Source organism: Petaurus breviceps, unplaced genomic scaffold (genome assembly GCF_028583685.1).
Source record: "Petaurus breviceps papuanus isolate PSGF00001 unplaced genomic scaffold, PetGlider_PUasm1.0 129, whole genome shotgun sequence".
Lineage (NCBI taxonomy): Eukaryota > Metazoa > Chordata > Mammalia > Diprotodontia > Petauridae > Petaurus > Petaurus breviceps.
This window is the reverse complement of record NW_027185665.1, coordinates 9,082,103-9,106,846: the sequence shown is the minus strand read 5'-3', so window position 1 is coordinate 9,106,846 and position 24,744 is coordinate 9,082,103. Positions and strand designations below refer to the sequence as shown.

Genomic DNA, 24,744 nt, shown 5'->3' with positions numbered 1-24,744 from the left:
ATTAATATATTAATATTAATATATATTAATCCATATTATTCCTAACATAGTCTTGATCAGTGCTACACCAAAAAAGCGAAGCTAAAGAGAAAGAGGCTGCCACTAATTAAAAGTACAGCTGACTGGCTGAAGAAGTGATAGCTGTAGCCTGACTACTGAGGAATGGAAGAAATGTAAGGAGCTTGAAAGAGGGCTAAAAGAAAGAGGAGGAAGATAACCAGGCTGCAATGAGTGAGAATACAAGCAGAAGAGGGAGGTAAGGGAGGAGTGTTAGCCAAGTGCCGTGAGGAATCTGATGAGATTAGCAGAAAGTCTGATTACAATGATTCCTTGATTCTTACCACAAGAGAATGTAATGTGACTTTAAGATTTGCTCCAGGAAAAACCAGCCACTGGCAACCATTGTCTCTAATGGGCACAGGCTAGTTATGAGTAAATACAGTGGGAAAATAGCCACAGAGCCAGATTTTATTTGATTTGTACTGATGATTTTTATTAGAATACATGCATCACTGCCTCAACCTTTCCATGTAAAACCAAATCAAATTCAAATAGTCACATATCAGTCACCTAACCTTATGTCATTCCTTCTGCTTTACTGAAGCTGAGCCACAATTTGTATGGCTCTATGCTGCCTAAATCCTTCAGCAATTCGGAACTGTAGGGCCAAATTCTAGGAGGAAACTGGTCAACAAAAGGAGGAGCTAAAACTTAGGTTACCAGGCAGACAAAAACAAATGCTAAGGACTCCACAAATGCTGAAAAGCGAAGCCAGAAAAACACACAGCCTCTGGCAGGGCTGCCGTCTGGAAAAGCACAAGGCAAAGCAACATGAATTACTTTTCAGCACAACCACTCTGAAGCTATGCAAAGGTATAATGCAAGTGTTAAAATGATATAAAATACATGAATTAGAGCTCTAACCAAATTAAAAATACTGCCAACATAAAGATGAGGATTATAACTGCTAATATCGTGCCTATAGAAAAGCTGGTCAATTTTTCATTAGACACAGAGACAAAGGTAGAGAAAGAGACAGAAACAAAAACAGAGAGATGGAGGGAAGGCAGTAGCAATAAAAATAATTCTTCTTGATCCAATGAAAAGAATTCACACTATGAGAGTTCTTGCACAAGTCACCTTCCCTGGCTTTTTTAAAGTTTCAACTACAATCTCACCTTGTACCAGAATCTTTCCTGGTAGCCCTTTAACGTTAGTGCCTTTCTTCTGTTAATCATTTCCCATTTATCCTGCATCTAATCTTGTTTGCACGCTGTCTCTCCCAATAGACTGTAAGCTCCTTAAGGGAAAGAGACTGTTGTTGCTTTTCCCTGTATCTAAGCACTTAAGAAACTGCCCAGCATGGACTAAGTGCTTAATAAAGACTTGCTGGCTTGTGGACACAACAGGGAAAAAAAATGACTTGAAACTCAGCATCATCAGCAGTATCAGCCAGAACTTTTAGCATAGTACCTGGCACACAGTAGGCACTTAATAAATGTTTATTGATAGATTGGACATGTTTTAATAAACTCAAAAATGTTTTGCAGAAATAGGGGAGTTTACAAAAACAATTTTTGGTATTTTTTTTATCCTTTACATTTGGTACTTATTTTTTATTTGATCCTCAGCAACACCAACATATTGCTATCAAGTCTATAGGGTCACAGATGTACATAGATTTAAATAATAATAGCTAGCATTATATAGCACTTTAAGATTTGTGTGCTTTGCAAATGTTTTTTCTTTTTTATCTTTATTGACTTCAATCTGACTCTGGGTTGAAGTGCTAAAAAACATAAAATACTACCTAACTACCTTTTTAAAGTTCTAGCATATTTAAAGTATTCATAGTACAGCAAACTTTCAAAAGTTATTTTTTCTTATGTTATCCCCTAACATGGATTTCAAGTTTGGCACCAAATTATTGCCTTTTCAGTGAAACATACATATCCAGTCAGGTCCAGCACTAGGCCAAATTCTCAAGGTAAACTTGGTTGTTTTTTTCCATAATTTCTGCACCAATTCTTCAGCTTTCAGCACTCCCTCCCCAAAGACCATTCAACAAATATTTACTGAACACCTGCTAGTTGCTCAGTTGTATAGTAGACATCAAGGGGAAAGGCCAAATAAGTATCTGAGACCCTGTATTTCAAGAATTTGCAATCTAGACAAGCATATAAATAAAAAAAAAAATTAAGGACAATAAAAGATGGTACATGATTCAGTGCAGGAAGAGAAGCACAAATAAGGTATCTCAGTTTCAAGGAGAGGTAAGGTGTAGGCTGCAGGAGTCATTCACATTGGGTATTAAGGACATAAAATATTATTGCTCAGAGGAGTATATGTATTTTTAAAAGGGTCCAAGGAAGAGAAGGCAACACTTTACGCAATGAAATTATGTGTTCAAGATGGAATTTTAGGAATTTGTAGAGAAGTCACTTCATACCATTACTCAAATGACGTCAAGCTGTCTTGTACCCAATCTCTAAATTCTTTTTTCCAGCACCTTCATGATTCCAGGCTCCTGACTTCTGATTACCTTGTTGCAACCTGCTAGAACCTAGGTTCTTTCTTCCTTATCATTTGTACTGATTTTTATGTTGGTGAACTTCCTATATGTATTTTACAAATTATGTGACTAAAAAGTTAGCCTAATATGGCTGACAGTCTTACTTTTTGTTATTACTATAGTCATTATCTCCAATCATGTAGTGCTTGGGACACTGATTCATTTCTCTCTACTTTCCATACTATTAAACTGACAAAAGAAAAACTGAATATCTGACTATTTTTTTTAACCACTAGAATTTCTGTCTTACTGGTCTTTATTGTTATGCCTAGTCTGACCTACAGCTCTCCGCCAACCTTTGTCCCCTGTACATTCAAAACAACAGGTCACTTAGTTCCAAACCCCATGCTCCATGACTACCTCTTATCCTGAGACCGTCTTCAAGACCTTTTCACCAGTTTCTGAAGCTATGTTTATAAACGCTTGTCAACTACATCAAGTTTAACATAATTCCTCCTATGAACTCAGAGATATTACTACTAAATTGGCAATTAATCACATGCTAATATGTGTCATTTTACACAAAGTCTTGTGCTATTTTAAGTAATTTTGTTATCCATAACCATAGTTAGAGTAAAAAAAATCAACCTTTCGAGTACAGAAGATCTGGGCTCAAGTAAACCTAAGATATGACCCTAAGAATGTCACTTGACATTTGATCCACAGGTAACTTTTTAATTTGTTAATTACAGATTTACATTGGTGGAGGGAGCTTTCTCATGCAGAGTTCACTAAACCAATGAAATCATGGGTCTGGAGCGGAAAAATTTAGCTTTTCATCTTTACACCTATTCTCTCCAATAACATTTAGGTAGGTGTTGAGGGCAACAAGTATGGTGTAACATTAACAGGAGTTTAACAAAGACCTAAATAATAACTAAAATAAAGTGATATTCTACAAAACTCCTATGAGTTTGAAAAAGGAAAATGGCATAAGGAGGAAATTACAATGAACTTCTTCGCCTACTCCATTCATCATTATTTACCCAAAAAAAAAATAAATAAATAAACCAATGGTACGCCGAGCAAATTGTCTTTTTGTGTTTACTTGAAACACCTTTCCCTATCATTTAAGTGATGGTCATTTCTCAAATAGGTAAGTAGGAATTGGGCTTCAGCAGGAAATAGGTAGCTTTGTAATCATCAGTAGATTGAACAGTTTATAAATTGTATAAATGGAAAGGTGCCACCTAGCTGCCCCCACAATTAGAAACTGCAAACGCACAATCACAAAAAGTACCTTTGTGCTCATTCTGAGACACACCCTGATGACTCAATGTATGCTACTTTATCATTGGCCTCAAAGCACAGGAAGAAACAAAAATCACCCATATCAGTCTAAATAGTTACCTATGACTTAGTGAAACTAGGGGAAAAAAAATGGTATAGTCTATCTCTGAATGTTAAGTAAATTGCTGTTAAGACTTAGAGAGATTTTGACAATTTCTGATTCTCTCAAGATGTTTATGATGTCTTTTCACTGGTTAACGTGACACTCATTAATTAATAATAAACATGTTTAGGGGCGGCCAGGTGGCTCAGCGAGTAAGAGCACCGGTTCCAGTGTCGAGATGACCTGGGGATCAAATCTGGGCTCAGACACTCAGCACCACACCCAGAAATAACTGGCCGTGTAACCTTGAGCAAGTTACTTAACCCCGATTGCTTTAAAAAAAATTATAATAATAAACATGTTTTTTTAAGAGCATACCTTATAGTTTTCAAAGCACTGTGACATAAATATTGCATTGGATTCTCCCAATTTTGCAAATGAGAAAACTAAGTTTTGCACATATTAAATGGATTACGATTCACTGTGATTTCCTGATTCCAAAGTGAGAGATTTTTATCCTAAGTTATTATATCTTAGAGAATAAGAGAGAATTGGGTGAAACGTAAAATGACAGTAATGAGGGAAAAGATGTATTCTCCTACAAAAGGTTAGTTTCTTGGAAACTCCTAGAAAAAATTCTTACTAGCTGTGTGACCCTGGGCAAGTCATTTAACCCCTGTTTATCTTGCTTTCTTCTTCTATAAAATATGTGGGAGAAGGAAATGGCAAAACAGTCCAGTATCTTTGCTAAAATAATCCCAAAGTAGAGTCACAAAAGGTCAGACATGACTGAAATATTCAACAACAAGACTAGCTAAGAGACTTGCTTGGGACACGAAATACATAGATTTGATAAATTCATGACTTGAACTGGAGTGGATAAGATATACACTCAGTTAGGTAGCTAGGTTGTACAGTAGACTGAACTCTGGAACTGGCATCAGGAAAGCCCGAGTTTAAATCCTACCACAGGCATCTGTGTGACTCTTGGGCAAGTTAATTTGTCTGCCTCATTTTCCTTATCTGCAAAATAGAAATAATAATAATAATCCCTACCTCCCAAGGGGCACTGAAGGTAAAATAATATTCTTTAAGCATTTTGTGGGTCTTCAAGTACTATATAAATGCTAGTTGTTGTTGCTATTATTAAACTGGATGACCACTATGCTTAAGTGTATTCCAAATAGACCAAATGCCCAGATCCACATTTTGTTGCTTTTTAGTCATTTCAGTCATGAACCCATTTGTGGTTTTCTTGGCAAAAATACTGAAGTGGTTTGTCATTTCCTTTTCTATCTCATTGTACAGATACGAAAAATGAGGCTAACAGGGTCACTTGCCTAGGGTCACATAGGAAATGTCTAAGACCAGATTTGAACTCAGGTGTTCCTGGAGTTCTGACTCCAGGCCTAGTACTATCTACTATACCATCCTGCTGCCCCAACATATATGTATACTTATCAGAATAACTCCCCCCCCCCAAATTGATCATGTCCAAAATAACAAATAACAAATCTGCAACTTGAATCCACCACCTTTCTGCCTGAAAATGGGTAGAATACTTCAGCGTTCCCTCTCTGGTATTATGACTGGTCCTTGGGTTGATTAGTTCTTAAGTCTTTAAAAGTTGTTTGTGTTTAGAATGTTATCGTATAATTGTTCTTCTGTTTCAGGAGAATCAGGAGATCCCTTTCAATCTACATCAAATTTCCAGGTTTCTCTAAAAACATTCCCTTCTTCATTTCTTCTTATTCTTCAGGGGTATTCCATTCATTCATATACCATAATTTATTCAGCCATTCCTCAATGGATGTGACTTTATTAGGTTCCAGTTCTTTGCAAACACAAAAAGAGATATTGTATTTGTACATATGGATCCTTTTCTTCTTTCTTTGATATCTCTGAGAGTACAGGCTTCTTAATAGTGGTAAATTGCTTAGTATTGCAAAGCTTAGTAACTACTGAGAAATAGTCCCATATTATTTTTCAAAATGACTAGACCAATTTACAACTTGATCAGTATTTCATTAATGCGCCTGTTTCCTACAGTTCCTCCATCATTTGTCATTATCCTTCTTGGGCAGCTCTGACAATCTGGATGTAAGTAAAGTCTGTCAGTCAATTAGCCTTTATTAAACTCCTACTATGTGTGAGGTACTGTGCTAAGTTCTGGAAACAGAAAGGCAAAAGACAATCCCTGCTCTGTTCATCGTCTAATGAGGGAGACGACATGAAAATAAGTATGTACAAAAAAAAAGATACAGATGTAGATAATAAATTGGATATAATCAGAAAGGAGCAGCAGGCGGGGTTTTAGCTAGGAACTGAAGAAAGCCAGGGAAGCCAGGAGTGAGATAAAAAAGAGAGAGAACGAATTAAACACACAGGGGAACAGGAAGCCTTTTCTCATCCCCTTAACTGTTACTACCTTCTCTCTTCTTCAATCATCTTGCATGCATTTGTTTATAACAGTTTTTCAAAGTTAAGGATAGTTTCTATCATCCCCAGTGCCTCACCCAGCACCTTGCATGTTATAAACAATAAAGGCTTATTGCATTCAATTCATTTCTATATTCACAATGTGTTGGTAGCTGAGGATTGATTAGAAATAAAGTTTAGACTCATTTCACAGAATTTGTGAGTTAGAAAGGATCTTGAAAATCATTTAATTCAACTCAGACATGAGGAGATTCCTGAACAAGTGGCCATTCAACTTCTGTCTGAAGACCTCCAAGCAGAGTGTACCTACCATCTCAGTGTTCTTTTTATAATTCTTCCCCCAACTTGATATACAAATGAAAATAGGATTTCGTATTTAAGATTCCATTAATCTCCAAATTTGGATTTAGGGTTAAAAGATGCAGTATGCTTTTGGAGATGAGAAGTTAACCTTTGTGGACTTTTTTCCTATTACCTCTACAAGATCCTAGCTCCTTGATGTTCAGGGCATGGCACAAAACATTGCTTTTAGCTTATCAAATTTCCAGAGTATACAAGTTTTGCTCCAAGTCTTGCCCTCCAAACCAAGGGGATCTTGTGCTCTCTTTTGTCTGTGCATGTTTTCTCTCCCCTTAGAATATAAGCTTCTTGAGGAAAGGGACTGTTTTGCTTTTGTCTTTGTATTCCTAGGGTTGGCATAGTGCCTGGCAGATAATGAGTGATTGATAAATACTTGTGGATCAATTAATTCAATTATTTTTGATACTGCGAGGTCTAGCATTATTATTTTTTTCTATTATTATTTTAAGAGGCTTTTTTTTCTTACAGTATCTTCAGAGGAATAAACAGACATTTTAAAATCTGAATGAACAATTTCATTTTTACAGGCTAATCTATTTTCTAAACCATAACTGAAAATATCCCAAAGACAAAAAGTAAAATAGGTCAGCTACAGACTTTGGGGGAACTTTTTTTCTTCTTTTTGGAGGGAGAAAGGCAGGGCAGCTGGGGTTAAGTGACTTGCCCAAGGTCACACAGCTAGTTTTTTGTGTGTATGTTAAGTGTCTAAGGACAGATTTGAACTCAGGTCCTCCTGACTCCAGGGCCAGGGCTCTATTCACTGCACCACGTAGCCACCCCTGTGGGAACTGGTCTTACAATCCAATAGTTTAAATTTCATGTATCTTTTATGGAGAGTACTCTGATGAGTTTATAATTCAAGAGGAAACACAGAAAAAGACAGAAGTGAGGGCAGATAACACATACACAACAGTGGTGCAGTCTAGAAAGAATAGAGTACTGAAAACCAAAGTTCAGAATGAGCTGGGGGATGAGGATGGGGAGCTAAGAACAAAGAGAGAAAATGTTAAGAAGCTCTACATCCCCCCTCCCACCAAAGTCCTTGGTGATGGTTGTTGTTTTGGTTTGTTTTAAATTATGATAGGGGGTTATGAATACTTCTTGGGGGTTATGAAATGATAATAAAAGATGATAGAGTGAAAGCAGAATGATTCTATTCCTCCTTTCCTTCTATTTTCTTTTTCAAGAAGAATGATCTACAGATTAGAAAGGATAGAAAATGGTTTAGAAGGGTAACTGAAACCCAAAATGACTGATAAGATAGTAAGTGAGCACCTAACTTCCTTAAATGAATCCAAGTAACCCAACATAGATAAATTATACCCCAGGGGAGCAATTTTCAAACTTTTTTGTCCCAGGACTCCTTTATACTCTTAAAAATTACTGAGGACCTCCAAAGAGCTTTTCTTTGTTTACATGAGCTATATCTAATGATGTCCACGTATTCAAAATTAGAACATCTTAGTGTTATTATGAAAATAGTTTTGACTTTGTGGACCCCTTGAAAGAGCCCTGGAGATTCTGAGGGTTTTCAGGACCATACTCTAAGAATGCTGCCCTAGCGTAATAAAGTAATCTGACTGTAACTGCTGATACCATCAGTCAGTTTTGAGGAATCATTGAGAATAGGAAAGGTATGTAAGGAAGAGCATAATGGTAATGTAAATGGGAAGACCTTTCCCATCCTTTAAGAGGCCCATGTGACCTGCTCAAGTCAAACAGAAGCCTAAATCACGTGAGTTTGAGTCACATGAAGCCTGTGGTGGGAAGAGCTTTCAGAATGAGTGGAGCAGGAAGGGGGGAGCAGAGTCCTGAGGAATTTGGTCAAAGCAGTTAGAGCTGAGGTAGAGAGAGGAAGCAGGCAGTGAGCTGTGAGTATTGTTTGTGGGAAGGCTCTAACAGGGGGAAGGCTTGGGTATGGCAGTGCCCTCTACAGTGTTGTGTGTATAGATTTCTTTGTTGCTATGATGGATTTGGCTTTCAGGAGTTGAGATTCGGCTTTCTGGTGTTTGAACAAATGTTTTGGTTCTGTCTTCAATGTAGAGTCTGTTGTATTTTGTGATTCAAACCTGGAAATGTACTGGCGTACGTGCTGTGGGTATTGCATTGGCGAAATAACAAAAGATGGGCAGATGTCATGTTTTTCAAAATGGAAAGAAGCTGTTGACTACTGTGTTTGATGTTGATCACAGGTAAAATTTCAGCATGGGTTATTAATCAGATTTAAATTATTGAGAACTGAGGGGGGAAATGTTGATTACGATGAGACAGCATGAGTCTATCAAAAACAAGCTGCTCAAGAGCAATCTAGTTTCCTTCTTTTCTGAACAGAACCATAGCAGCAAAGGCTTTAGACACTGTATTTTAACTTCTTCAAGGTATTTGAAAAAGTCTTATATCATAGCAGGCTGTGTCGTTTGTCCTTCGTTCTCCAAGAGGGCCATCACATCAGAGAGATGGTGACGTGAATTGTAATTGACTTTGATTTGAGTGAGGGAGAGCTCTGCAAAGTCACCAGCATCACTTTCTCCTCAAGAGCTCTCTGGGTCCAGTGGCCAGATATGGATCAGGAAGACTGGAGATGGCCCAGATGGAGATGACCTTGGCCTTTTAAGCTAAAGCCTTTTCAGGTTCTCACTCTGAGTGAGGCAAAGCCCATTCAGCAAATAGGCCTCTTTAAGAAGTGAGAGGAAGGATGGTCCCTTTAATTAAAAATTAAAGAACTAGATCCAAAAAGCTATTTATTATTATACTGATGTCAGCTTGGAAAGAAATCTACTAGTGGGCCTGTCTGACTCATGTATCTGCCCATGGCAATCCATCTTCCATTCAGTCACCAAAGTGATCTTCCTAAAGTGCTGTCCACCTATGTCACCCTGAACCCCTCAGTGAACTCCAGTGGCTCCCTTCTGCCTCCAGGAGCAAATACAAAATCCTCTATTTGACATTGAAAGCCCTTCATAACCTTGCTTCCTGCTTCTTTTTCAGGCTTAGACTTTGCTCCGTACCATGTACCAGTCTGATTCAGTGACATGGGCCTCTTGGCTGTTCCAGCAAACAAGACATTCCATCTCTTATGTTCCAAGCATTTTTTCTGGCTGTCCCCTGCCTGGAATGCTCTCCCACTTCATCTCTGCCTGTTGACTTACCTGGTTTCCTTTAAGTACTAACTAAAATCTCATCTTCTACTGCAACCCTTTTCCTAACCGCTCTTCATTCTAATGCCTTCCATCTCTGAATTATTTCCTTTTTATCCTGTATATACCTTATTCGTACATATTTCTTTGCTTGTTGTCTTCCTGAGTAGATCATGAGTTCTCTGAGGGCAGACTGTCTTTCACCTCTTTCTGTATCCATAGAACTTAGCACAGTGCTTGGCATAGCACTTAACAAATGTTTATTGACGAAGTGACTATTGAATCTCTAGGGGCAAAGTGCAGGGGATTTGTCCTATTCTATTTGAATATTTTTACTAATGACTTGAAAAACAACATATGTGAGAATTCCCATCAAATCCATAGATGTCATGAAATATGTCATAATAGATGTCATAATAGATGTCATAATAGATGTCATAACAGCTAAATGATCTGGGGATAAAAGATACAAGTAGACAGGAAGAGGAGTGAGGTTGGGGAAGCTAGGTTGTAAAAGGTTCTCAATGCCAAAGGAAGGATTTTTATATATGATTCTAGAGGTATCAGGGAGCCATTGGAGTTTACCGAGTAGGAGAGTGACCTGGTTGGACCTGTCCTTTAGTAAAATCACTTTGGCAGTTGAATGAAGGATGAACTGGAGTGGGAAGAGACTTGTGGCCAGCAGACCAACCATCAGGCTGTTACAACAGCCTAGGAGTGAGAAAATGAGGGAGTGCACCAGAGTGGTGGCAACTTCAGAGAAGAGGGGGAATATCTGAGATGCGCTGCAAAGGTAATATCGAGAGGCCTTAGCAACAGACCAGATGTGGAATAGATTTATTCTAAACGGGACCGATGAATGGAAGTTACGAGAGAAACTATAATTTATATTGATGAAAGAAATATCTTAGCAATCAAGAGCATGTGATTTCTGATCAGATGGCACTTTCACCAAAAGTGTCAATAAGATATGTGAGGGCAAAGAGTCATGCAAGAGAAACTATTGAAACTATGCATGTCACAGTAGTCAATGAACATCCTAAGCACTCCCCCGTTGGAAGTTAGCTTCCTAGAATTCTTCTCACCCCACTGGTTTCCTCTGGTTTTATTTCTTGTGTCCAGGAAGGGCCCTTCGGCAGCACTCTTGCTAAAAGGCTGGTGGTGCTAACCTCTCCTTCCTGCCCCAGAGCCTGAGTCCCTTAGTTCAGATGGCATCTTGAACATTCATCGCCTCCTATCATCCTGTGACTGGAAGGCACAACTGGGCCAAGGAGGACCTTGATATTTTGCATCAGAGGAGATGAGGCTAATAAGATATATTCATGCTTGAGGCAACTCAAAGGGTCTACGATTCTATGATTTATAGCTTTGATTCTATTGGGAAAGTGAATTCTAAATTCCAGATAACTTCTTTTGCAAATGATATTTTGGAAAACAGAATATTTACCAGTTTAGGCATGGCTCCCTACCTTCAGAGACTTTACAATCTATGTGGAAATTATAGAATCTAAGAAATGGAAGGTGCCTTAGATTCCCTTCCAGTCTAACCCATCAATATTTCTTTCTAACTTCCTAACTTTATAAAAGTAAGTAAGGGCAAAAGTGTGAAGTGATTTGCTTAATATTCCACAGTTAGTGCAGAGGCAAGATTAGATAGATGTCAGGTCTCGTGGTCAGTGCTGTAACTAAGAACATCTATACCAGGGGTGGGGAAGCTATGGCCTAAAAACCACACATGGCCTTCTAGCTCCTCAAGTGTGACTCTTTGACAGAACACAAACTTCACAGAACAACACTCCTTAATAAAAGTATTTGCTCTGTAAAACCTGGACTCAGTCAAAAGGCTATACCCAAGGACCTAAAAGGCCACCTCTGTCTGCCTCAGCTTTCTCAATTGCAAAATGGAGTTAATAATAACACCTATCTCGCCAGGCTATTGTGAATATCAAAGGAGATAGTATTTACAAAAGTACTTAGCAAAAGTGCGCAGCACATAGTAGGCACTATATAAATGCTAGCTATCATCATTATTATTTTTAACTGGGGATCAATCCCTTTGCATTTATGATGCTCAAGTACTACGAGTGCTATTAACTCCCTCTAACTTTGGTATTCAGGGGCACCGAACCCTAGCCATCTTTCTAGCTTCCTGATGCCTGAGCTTATTCCTTTTTCTACTACAAAATCTCTATTACAAAAATAAGAAAACAAAAATACAAAATAATTATTGTCAAGTGGCACCAGGAAGCCCCGACTATCACACATCCCCCAGAGTGGATATTTCCCAAGTTCTCTTCTTCCATCAAGCTTCCCATACTTCCTCCATTTTCCCCATCTCTCTTATACCTTATCTATGCCTCACTGAAAAAAAAAATCAAAGCTATCTTTAACTACCTCATTTCCCTACCCCTCATCTCAAAACCCCGAAGTACACATATTTAGCTTCTCTTTCCTCCTTAGGTCTGATGAAGTGGTGATCTGTCTCCTTATCAAAGCTAAGTATGTAGTCAAACCTTATCTCCCTCCTGAATTCTAGTAGCATATTTCCCAAAGGTCAGATGGATATCTCCACTGAGATGTGCCATCAGCATTTCAAAATCAATAGGTCTAAAATAGGACTCAACATCTTTCCACCTACACTTACCCTTCTTCTAAACTTCCTTATTTCTGTCAACAGTACTACAATTTCTTCAGTCATCCTTCACTTTCCCAAATTCAAAGATTCCCAGTTTTCCAGATTTTACTTCTAAAATGTTCTTTTAATCTACATCATTTCATTCTAATAACTATCTTATCTCATTTTATTATTTCCTTTTCTTCAACTCACACAAAGTGAATAGAGTGTTGGATCTGGAGACAGAAAGACCTGAATTCAAATCCAGCCTCAGACTCTTACAATCTCTGTGACTCTGGGCAAGTGATTTAACCTCTGTCTCAATTACTTTATCTGTAAAATGAAGTATTTAATAGCAGATACTTCTCAGGACTGTTGTGAGGCTGAATGAGTTAACAATTGTAAAGTAACTAGCAAATCTTAAAATATATATAAATTCTAGTTAGCAACAATAGCAGCATTATTTCAGACCTTCAACACATCTTACCTACATTATTGTAATACTCCCCATAATTGGTTTCCCTGCTTTATAGTCTTTGCCTTTAAACCATCTTCAACACTACTGCCAAAATAATCTTTCTAAAGCACAAATCTGACTAGTGCCTTTTCTTTTAAAAAACTTTCAATAGCTCCCTTTTTGCCTCTAGGATAAAATGCCAACTCCTCAGTCTGCTGTTTATGGCCTTCTACAATCCACCTCCAACCTACCTTTCCAGTCTTATTTAATATCACTCCCTTCACCTCATTACACATTTCAGGCAAATTGGAATACTAGCTGTGCCCAGGACTCAATGTTCCATCTCCTACTTTGTGCATTTTTGTGCATTTTCCAAGTCTTCTACCATGCTGGAAATTCACTGTCTCACCTCTCCTCAGAATACTAAGCTCTCTGCAAGGAAATTCAAGTGTCACCTTTCCTGTAAGCCTCCTTGGGCCTCCTAACTTTTAACATTCTCTATTTTATCAAATTAACTGTATTAAGTTATCTGTATACCTACTGCATACTACTACCTCTGTCCTTCTCCATACACCTCCATCCTAAGAAGTAACAATCTTTATAGCAAGGTCTCTTGATTTTTCTCTTTTGTTTGCAATCAGGACTTTGGCATAAAACAGGTGCATAATAAATATTTATGGCACAATGGAAAGGGCACTGGTTTATAGAATAAATTAAGAGCGTCTGGGTTCAAATCTCTGCTGTTGAGTTTTCTACCAGAATAACTTAAATAAGCCATTTAATCTCTCTGGGGGCTGAACTAAACCTTATATATTTCTTTATTATTTCAGTCTTTTATCCAGTAAATGTGAAATGATGAAATATTACCTACAGGAATCAAGAAAAGAAAAAAAGTGATTCTAGCTTGAGAAAGAAGGGAAAAAAAAATTCTTTTTTGAGGAGCGATATTAGATACTAGACCATTAAAGTATGAGCAGGCATTTTACTGGAGTCAGAGAGGAAGAGGAAGTGAATTCCAAGTGGGAGAGAATGTCATAAAACAGGCCACTGAGGTAGCTCTTTTGGGTACAGTGAATAGCCTAGTTTGACTAGAGCGAGGCAAGAGTGGGAAATCCGGCTGAATTTGTCTATACTTGAAGAACGATTTCTTCAGCACTTGTAGATGTGGAGTTTGGTTCAATTCATGCTGTTTAGTACAGTCTTTGGGGTTCCTGCCACCAATAACAATGTCTTTTACTTAATACTGATACTACACAAATTATTCTCAAAACTTAAGACAGAAATAGCACTCTACCAATCTCCTTTGATGAGCCAAATATAGTCCCAATCCTTAAAGCAGGGAAGGATAAAGCAAAAGATAACTACAGATCAACATAAATATTGATTCAAAGTATTTAAACAAAATGCTGTCAAAAAGACTATGAAGTCATTCATCATGACCAAATGGGATTTACATATGTGATACAAGGTCTTTCCCACATTATGAAAACAATCAACATAATTAATCATATTAAAAACAAAAACATCAACAAAAACTCACATCCTCCTGACTCCAGAACCAGTATTCTATCCACTGTGCCAACTAACTATTCCTGGAACATTATTTTAATGTCATAAAAAGTGGAAGAAAGTATCAAATGCAACAGGGCTACCCTTAAAGTTTTGCCAATAAATGCATGCAAAAAGCAAAGATGCCCACTTTCCCCATGCTTATTTGATAGCAGCACTAGCAATAGAAACAAGAGAAAGAAATTAAAGGAATAAAATGGGCAAAGAGGACATAAAACTATCCCTATTTCCAGATAACATGAAGATTTATTTAGAAAATCCCATGGTATCAGCAAAGATGTTGAGAGAACAAAGTTTTAGGCTACAAAATAATCCCCCCAAAATCAACATTTCTGTATAATTATAATAGTAATGCAAAAGGCAACAGTAGAAAAGAAATCCAATTAGAAAGAACTACAGAAGGCATAAAATATTTGGAGGTCAATCTATCAAAGCATATTGATGAACTGTATTGATTCAGTTAGCGTCTTCCTTAAACAAAGACCAACTTAAATAGCTGGAATAGTATTCCTTGTGGCTAAGACATTCCAATTTAATAAAAAGGACATGACCAAACTAATTTTTGATTTAATGTTATACCAATCTAAGCATCAAAGAGATACCTTACAGAACGCAATAAAATAATAACAAAAATTAATTTGGAGAAACAAAGATCTAAGATGTCCTAGGAAATAATGAAAAAAGCTAGGAGTGAAAGGGGAATACTGTTCCCAGACCTCAAATTATATTATAAGACGGCAGTCATCAAAACTATTTGGTACAGTTTAAAAATAGAAAAGTAGATCAATTGAACAGACTAGAAACAAAAGAATAATAAAAAAAACAGAGCTCAAAAACCCAGTATTCAATAAGCTCCAATACATAAATTACCTAGAAAAGAATTCTCTATTTGACAAGAACTGCCAGAAAAACTAAGAAACAGGTAGAAATTAGACTTACGCCAACATCTTACATTTTACTACATAATAAAGGGATATGAGAAGGCACTTTCCCTACTGCCTTAACGAGGAAGGAAATCCATAGGTGTTGAATATTACATATATTTTCAAATATAGGGGATGTAATGATTGGTTTTGTTGATTTTTTGGTCTTACTCTTTTTTCTTTTAAATAAAAGTCTTTGTTATATTACATAGCTCTCTAGAAAGGACTGGCAGAGGATTTCAGGGGGAAATTTGGGGGACAGAAAAACAAAAGATATCAATAAAAATTCATTTAAAATTTTGGCAACCACCATGATCTTAGTATCTTGGAGATTGCCCAAAACAGTATAAATAAGGTCAATTCTGATCTACTGTGAATATTTATAATGAAATTCCCTTATAATTTATGCCCATTGCTTTATAAATGTTTTTACAGGTTCAAACTCAGGAAGGGTAAAGCATACAGAATCACTGTGTCCTTTCCAGAGTTGGAATGAATGACCAATTATCTAAATTCCCCCATCAACCTGATAAGATTATAATGTGTGAACCTTTGTATAGAGACATCTACAGAATATTTGGCATGGGGATGGAATATGCTTGGTGAGAAGCCATGTAGAATTGTTCTGACCAGGACTTAAGAGGACTACAAAGTTGACAATGCTGTAAACAGGCATACGGCTACTACACTGATCCCCAACTCTCTCTGCTTCACTTTTTTTGTTGCCTTTTTCCAGAGCAGCAAAGGGAGAAGCGATTTCTCCCTTTTTGCCAATAGAATAACTGGTGACACAGGAAAAGAACATAGCAGATGTAGAAATGTGTTTATACAAGGTCTGAGATGGAAGTTCAAAGGCACTGTTCCTAAAATCCAATCTTGAAAAAGGAAAGAGATTTTTAATTATTTAGGCAGGGTGACCTCAGAATCTAACCTCCTGGCCAGAGAGATTTCCTGAGCAATTCCAGCTTTAGGTGTTACCTTAGGTGTAATCCCAAATTCAAGAGTTCTAGAGTTGGAGCATTTAGTAATTCCCTTCTTAAAGAAAGAGTTCCTTAATACTGGGCTTCTTGGAAAGGGAAGAGGGTTAACTTATAACTGATGAACTGAAAGCCAGACCATACGGTGGGTGAGAGGGGTTGGCAAATTAGGTGGGGGCTGTGTATGAGCTACACCTGGCCGACTTTGCTAATGCCATGAGTTGCTTACACAGTATAGGTACAAAATGAGTGGGAAGTCATTCAGAAATTTTCCAAAGTGTCTATTTTCCAGCGGGAATTCAACGGGTCATTTATATGCTTCAGTCTCGGTATTTTCTTATGTGAATTCTGTGCATCTTATCTTCTGTAGTAAGTGAAGTAAAGGCTCTCCAATACCTCCGCATGTCACTTTAAAAGTGGAGGACCCTTCTATCTTTATTTAGGGAACTCTATTTTGTTGTTGTCTCGTCAATACTCACAGTAAAAAGGAATGAAAAAAAGTGGACAAACAGAGGGTATGTTACAAATAGAATAATTAACCATTGGTTGCTGCAGTTGCTCAATATTTCAAAAATTGGTCAAGGTTTAGAAGTCTTGGTAATATTATAAAGATAAATGTTGATTCACATAAATCGACTCCCTTTAAAATGAATCCCAAATAGAGTTAACTAATCCCCAGCAAGCATCAGCCAGCTTACTAAAATGAAAACCTAAATGAAACCCACATCCAACACCATCTAGTCACAGGTATACACTAACTCTTGGCCCCTCGACTATTTCTCATTAATAGGACCATGACCAATAATTCTATCTGGTTTTTATTCCTCTGAGTTGGAGCCCTTTCAGTGTGGAATAAGCCAGTGAAAACAAACACAAAAATTGTGTTGAAAACTTAAATCCTATTATTAAATTCTAGGAAGCACAGAGTCTTCTTAAAGCCTCCATATATTATTTAAACTCAGTATTTAAATAATTTAGATTAGACTGTCAGTTCCTTGAGAGCAGGAATTATTATTTTCTCTTTCTTTTTATTCAGGGTATTTAGCACAGTATCTCATACATAGTAGGTTCATAATAAATACTTATTGTACTTAGCTTGTTAACTATGCTAGAAACAATGCATAGATATGCACATTAGAAAATCAATGGTAATTTTATTCTCGCAACTGGTAGAAACATCAGTCGTCCTGCAGTTGAAACTCTAGTCTACTAGTAGACATTTTTCACTCAATCTGAAATAAGAATAAACTTGAGTACAATTATGTAACATACTTGTTCTAAACTAATTCATCTTTTCTTAAATTCCACTCACAGATTATTTTTGAGACTGCAATTTTAGGCCTCAAAAATGTATATTGGGATCTAATGATGACTTAGTACATATATCTCCCCATAGGATGCTGTAAAATTAATGGTAGAGACATTTTCGGCTCCTATATTTAAGCTCAGGAATTCCAGGGGCCAAAAGGATCTAATTCAGTTAATATCACGAAATTAGGTAAAGTATTTTCCAAGTGCTTCACAAAAACTGGAAAATTTCAATTGAAATGTGTTGACATTACATTACGGGGCAAAATTGTTATAAAGAAAAGCTTTCCTTTTTGGCTATAGGAGCTACTCACTTCATGTCAAAATGAGCAAGTTCATGAAGCCCGGGAAGGTGGTGCTGGTCCTGGCTGGGCGGTACTCTGGGCGCAAAGCCGTCATCATCAAGAACATTGATGATGGGACCTCCAACAGGCCCTACAGCCATGCCTTGTTGGCAGGTATAGATCGCTACCCTAGAAAAGTGACTGCAGCAATGGGCAAAAAGAAGATTGCCAAGAGATCAAAATCAAGTCGTTTGTGAAAGTTTATAAGTACAACCACTTCATGCCCACCAGATACTCTGTGGTTATCCCATTGGACAAAACAGTTGTCAGCAAGGATGTGTTCCGTGATCCTGCACTAAAACGTAAGGCAAGGAGGGAGGCCAAGGTCAAGTTTGAGGAAAGGTACAAGGCAGGCAAAAACAAGCGGTTCTTCCAGAAGCTACGGTTTTAGAATTTTAGTAAATAAAATGTTTACTAAAAATGAAAAAAAAAAAAAAAGAAAAGCTTACTTGTGACTTTTAGATGACTTCACCCATGATCATGCAATATACTTAAGAGAGATCATACAAATATGGATAAATAGTGAGAATATTCACATTTAAAATTAGAAAAATGGGGGTGGCTAGGTGGCACAGTGAATAGAGCACTGGCCCTGGAGTCAGGAGGACCTGAGTGCAAATCTGCCCTCAGACACGATACAAAACTAGCCATGTGACCTTGGGGGCAAGTCACTTAACCTCAATTGCCCTACCTGCCCCCCTCAAAAAAAGCAATAAAATAAAATTAGAAAAATAACTGATACTGAATCTACAAGTTTCTACCCCTCATAATACCTAAATTAAAACCAGATTTGAAATGGCAGAGCTCTACTACTTATTACTATGGTTTTACTTGAGGGATTAGATAGATAGCTTTCCATTTTTTTCAAAGAAGCAAAACCAGCTGTGAGATATATACCACACACTAATACCTTCTGCATAAAGCCACAACTAATTAGAAAATTCATTTGAATCAGATGGACTATTTGTCTTATGTCTGATTTTATAAACTCTATACAAGTATCCAATAGGCAGTTTTGTGCTCCATTTGAAAGTATAAACTTCAACGATGTAAACAAACTAAACTGTTCTTAATATTTATACCTCCTAGCAAAAAACCATGCAGTACTACTTGCTTTCAGAAATGGTAATGATCACTCAAAATCTTATTCAAGTAGGTATTCATTATATCACAAGGGTTCATACTCTAAATGCTGTGGGCTTGCATGTTTCTCCTCACTGATATTAAAGGTCGACTCAAAATAACAACATTTTTTCAGAAACTCAAATGCCATCAGGAGAAGTAGGAATAAAAAAAAAAGATTAAGGAAACATGACAATTCATCTGTTATTCTTTAATGTTTGGTTCAGAGGGGCAGTGAGATGTCTATATTTGGGGAAGGGGAGAGGGGATAAATATTTGCTAAGTGTCAAGCACTGTACTAAGCTCTTTGTAATGATTATCTCATTGGATCCTCGCAACACTACCAGGTGGGCATTGTCATGATTTCCTTTTTATAGGGAAGAAACTGAGGCAGGGGTTAAATGACTTGCCCAGGGTCACATAACTATTAAGTGTCTGAAGGTGGGTTTTATTTCACACATTCCTCATTCTAGGTCCAGTACTCTATCTACTATATCACCTAGCCACCTAGGTAGAGAGAAAGCCAGCCTCAAGATAGGAAGCATTGGGTTCAAGTCTTACCTCTGACATATATTGATTGTGTAACCCTGAAAAAGTCACTTAAAATCTTAGCACTCTAGGCAACTCTCTAAGATTACAGGTTACAGTTTGGGCCGGCTAGGTGTTGCAGTGAATAGAGCACCAGCCCTGGAGTCAGGAGGTCCTGAGTTCAAATTCGGCCTCAGACACTTAACACTTGCTATCCGTGTGACCTTGGGCAAGTCACTTAACCCCAACTGCCCTGCCCTCTCCCCTCCCCTCCAAAAAGCAACAGCACCAACAAAAGATTACAGGTTACAGAGAAGATGTGGACTCACTCAGTGGCTGGGGGAGTTTCTTCACTAAGGAGCTCAGGACACTAACGACACCCCAAGCCCAACCTGTCCAACTCCCCCTGTTTAATCCTAACAAAAATTAAATCAGGGTGAAATGAGAGCTCCTTGCAAAGCTTTAGCCTCTCCTGGTAGAGGCAGGTTGGGGTAGGGGATGGAGATGATAGTCTGTGCTGTCCAGAAAAAAACACACACAGAAATAAGCAAAGAAATGGTAACAGGGTAAGTAGCAAGATAAAGGAGAAGTCAGGGTTGGGAGAAAAATCTATCCCTACCTAGATTATGGTGCAGTTTAGTCTGTCAATCAGCAAACATTTCATTATGGTCTCCTACATGACAGGTATTTCATTAAGGACTGGGGATACAGAGAAGCAAAAGACAGTCCCTGCTCTCAAGGAGCTCGCAGTCTAATGAGGGAGGGAACACAGAAACTAAACTTGTCTCTCTGGAACTAAATATTAACTATTAAAACAGACAGATTAGCTCTTAATTAATTTGAATGTTTTTATTCCTACTTTTTTTATTGGTACAATCCTAGTACATTAAGCGAGGATCAAGAAATGCTTCCTAAAGATGGGATTTGGGGGCAGCTAGAGGCACAGTTGATCGAGCACCATCCCTGGACTCAGGAGGACCTGAGATCAAATTTGACCTCAGACACTTGACCCTTAGTAGCTATGTGACCCTGGGCAAATCACATAACACCAATTCACACACACACACACACACACACACACACACACACACACACACACACACACACACACACACACACAAGATTTTTCTCGGACCTAGAAGGAAACTTGGAGGCAGAGATGAGGGAGGAGAGAATTCCAGGCATGAGAAACAACCAGCGAAAATGCATTATGTCAGGAGATGGACCATTTTATTCTAGGAATAGCACAAGTCAGCATCAGCTTTACTGAATCACAGAATACATGGGGGTGGACAAGGTACAAGAAGGCTGGAGAGGCAGGCAGGTTATGAAGGGCCTTGAAAAACAACTAGAGGATTTCACATGTGATCCTGCAGGTGAAAGAAAACCATTGTGGTTTACTGAATAGGGAGATGATATGGTCAGATTTGCACATTAGGACATTCAGTGTGACAGCTGAATGAAAGGTGGACTACAATGGGGGAGCTCAGTATTGAAAGGTTTAGCAAAAATCCCAGTGATTACACGATTAAAATAAAAGACAAAAACGTCATTTACATGAACTGATACAAAGTGAAGTAAGCTGAGCCAAGAAAATAATGTACACAATGACCACAACATAAATGGAAAGAACCACAAGTACACACAAATTAAGAAAAATCAAAGTAAATTTTGCACTTATGAACAATAAGTATGACTTGAAAAAAGAGATATGAGAGGACTCTAATCCACTCCTTCAGGAAGATGAGAGGTCCACAGGTGCAGCACACTGCATATATTTTCAGACTTCTTCAATGCACCTACTGATTGACTGGGCTGATTTTTTTTCTCTTTGTTTTTTATTTTTCTTTAAAAATACTATTTGTTATAGGGGATGACTCTCTGGGAAGAGGCAGGAGGACCACTGGAGAAAATGACAATGATGTTAAAAAAATCAATTAAAAAAAAAAAAGAAAACACAATCAAACAAAAAACCCATTCTCTGAAAAATCTGCATCCCTCCCATCTACACACTCCCTGGGCCTCCACAAGAATGCATCTGCAGTGTATAGAATGGATGCCGAGGAGAAAGAAAGGATTTTATTTGTTGGCTATCATATATGAACAAATCTAATATTCCAAAACAAGCCATTACAGATATTCAGTGATACTTGTATTCATAAATAAATACACATACACACATCACTTTATAGTGATACTTGCTAATAGTCAGTCAACAAGCATTTAATAAGTTCTTGTTGTTGGTTCAGTCATGACCCCATTTGGGGTTTCCTTGGCAGAGATGCTGGAGTGGTTTTCCATTTCCTTTTTCACCTCATTTTACAGGAACTGAGGCAAACAGGGTTAAGTGACTTGCTCAAAGACATACTGCTATTAACTAGATCTGAAGTCACATTTGAACTCGGGTCTTCCAGACTCCAGATCTCACACTCTATCCACTGTATCACCTAATTAGCTACCCATTAGCAGCACTTTTCTTTAGCCAGTGGTTGGTCAATAAGCATTTAATAAGTGCTTACAATGTGCCAAGTGCTCCCAGTGCTGGAGATACAAAGAAAAAGAAAACAAACAAACATTTCCTGCCATCAAATAGTATATATTCTTATGGGAAAGGTTTCATGTAACTAACTGTGTACATCTAAGTTAGTTACAGAATAAATGAAAGGCAATCTGCCGAAGGAGGCATTAACACGGCAGAGGGGATGGGAAGAGAGCAGCAGTGTCAGACATGGTGTCTTACAGAAGGTCTTCTTATGGGAAGCCAGGTAAACTAAGAAGTGGAGGGGAGGGGAAGCGCCCCACCTCAATGCAAAGGCTTCTTACACAGAAGACATTTGGACCATGCTCTCCTCTACAGCACCCATATTTCTAGAAGGAAATGCCGACCAGTAAACTACACTATGAACTGAGATCCATGTTTCTTTAACTGAGGACGTGTACTGACCAGAAGAGACCAGGGCTGGAGACAATCATGGGAACAACTAAACAGGTAAAGAAGATTTTATGAAGACAACCAGCAATTACCCTTGACAGAAGGGAAACAAATCCCATATGGTAATGTCTATTTAAAGACACCAGTGAGGAATGAAGGAAACAAGCATTTAACTTTTTTTGCCATTTTTGGGAGGGCAGTTGGGGTTAAGTGACTTGCCCAAGGTCACACGGCTAGTTTTTTGTGTTAAGTGTCTGAGGCCAGATTTGAATTCAGGTCCTCTTGACTCCAGGGCCACTACTCTATTCACTGCACCACCTAGCCTCCCTGAAACAAGCATCTATTAAGCACCTTATATCTGCTAGGAATCATGCTAAGTAATTTACAAATATTATTTTATTTGTTGCTTACAATAATCCTGGCAGGTAGATGGCATTATCTCCATTTTGCAATAGAGGAAACTGAGGCTTACTTGCCCAGGATCCCACAGCCACTAAGTGTCTGAGACTGAATTTGAACTGAAGTCCACCAACTCTAGGCCCAGTACTCTATTCACTGTGCCGCCAACTTTCTCCAATATCAGTTTTTCCCTCTTCCCAATAGGCAGAAGTGCCAGGCCAGAAATCCAGTATGCCTATAATGTTCTCATGCAGAGATTCATTCGAAGTTACTTTTAAAATGGTTTAAGTGAAGAAAAACTTATAAAGGACAAATTACTTGCTATTCTTCATGAGGCAATCTGCAACATCAAAAAAAACCAAAAAACAAAAAACAAAACCACACCACAAAAGGATATAATTTTAAAACCTAGACAGAGAAATAACCAAGGTTTCTTTCAAATTTCACTACAAAATTGAGAAACCCAGTGATGAGAACCTGTTCCTAAACAACCTGAAACAACTAACACCTAAGCACATGTTAAATATCAAAACAAAACATTTCTACAACATCCCAATCCCGACATGGTGATGAAAAGCAGTCTTCATCTGATTCAATCAGACCATATTCAAAGCAGGTGGTTCTGATCATTATTTTAACAAAATGTGCCAGCTTCTCCTCCATACAACAGTAATATCACGATATTCTTTTCAATAAGACATGAAGTATCAGAAAGAAATGTTTTACAAATTTAAAATTGAGTAAAGCTCAATTCATCCATTCTCAACTGAAAAGTACCTACTGCCTCCATCACAAGCACGAGGTGCTTTCGACATCAGAGTAACAACAAGGAAACAGCTGGAGATAGAAATGTTTAATTCTAGAAGAATTAGTACAAAGTTCTTCAAATCACTGCCATTCAACATGAGACTTCTGTCATAATTTTGTCCATCTTTGGACAAACAGGATTAATCCCTACAAGACAGACTCAGGTATAGATTTAGTATATTACTTTCCTATGGTGCAAGATTTAAATGCTTACTTTAACTCACTTAAAAGCAATCTATCCACAATAAAGAAACTTCAAAATGCTAAAATAAATTCAACAATAATAAAGAATAACATTTAATAATTTGCTACCTAGTTATGCCACAATTAGTAATCTCATTAAATATTGGCAGCAATGCCTCCATCTACCAGCACTGTCAAAAAAGGAGTACCAGGTTTCTCATAAGGGAGAGGAAAGGGAAAAGCAAAATATTTTGCATGTTTTTATGTGCTAATTTTTTATAAGTCACAGATTTCTTGGAAGATTTTTTTCAACACTGCACCAATATCTTACAGATTTTTTTAATGTGGTGGAAGAAAACTGGATCTAAGATCACAACCAAAGAAAGTCTTTAAAAAAAGAGATTTCATTAAAATGTATTCTGAGTCTCAAAATATTAATGAAGATATAGGGAGAAGACCTGAAAAAAAAAAAAGAGATGACAAGCTTTTTAACGATTGTTTTCTATTCAACTCTAAATGATTTATTTATGGAGAAAAAAATTCTAGACTGTTAGTCTATAGCACTGAATAACAGCGTTCCTTATTCTGAAAAAAAAAATTAAAAAGCTATATCCAAGTGGCTTTAAAAAAATGTATCACTGTGTACAATTTTGAGCCCTTAGACTCTGCCTAAATGCAGTCTTAGTTCCAGTCAAGTTTTCAAACTTAAGTTACTATTGACGGTAAATTTCAGATATTTT

At 37.6% G+C, this 24,744-nt stretch overlaps 1 protein-coding gene and 1 pseudogene across 10 annotated transcripts in view; one reads left to right on the top strand and one right to left on the bottom strand.

Annotated features, from left to right (window-relative positions):
• LOC138173290 (transcription factor 4) overlaps positions 1–24,744 on the bottom strand; it is a 450,738-nt gene that overhangs the window by 305,033 nt on the left and 120,961 nt on the right. The gene's annotated exons all lie outside the window — the stretch shown is intronic.
• LOC138173356 (large ribosomal subunit protein eL27-like) lies at positions 17,024–18,550 on the top strand (annotated as a pseudogene).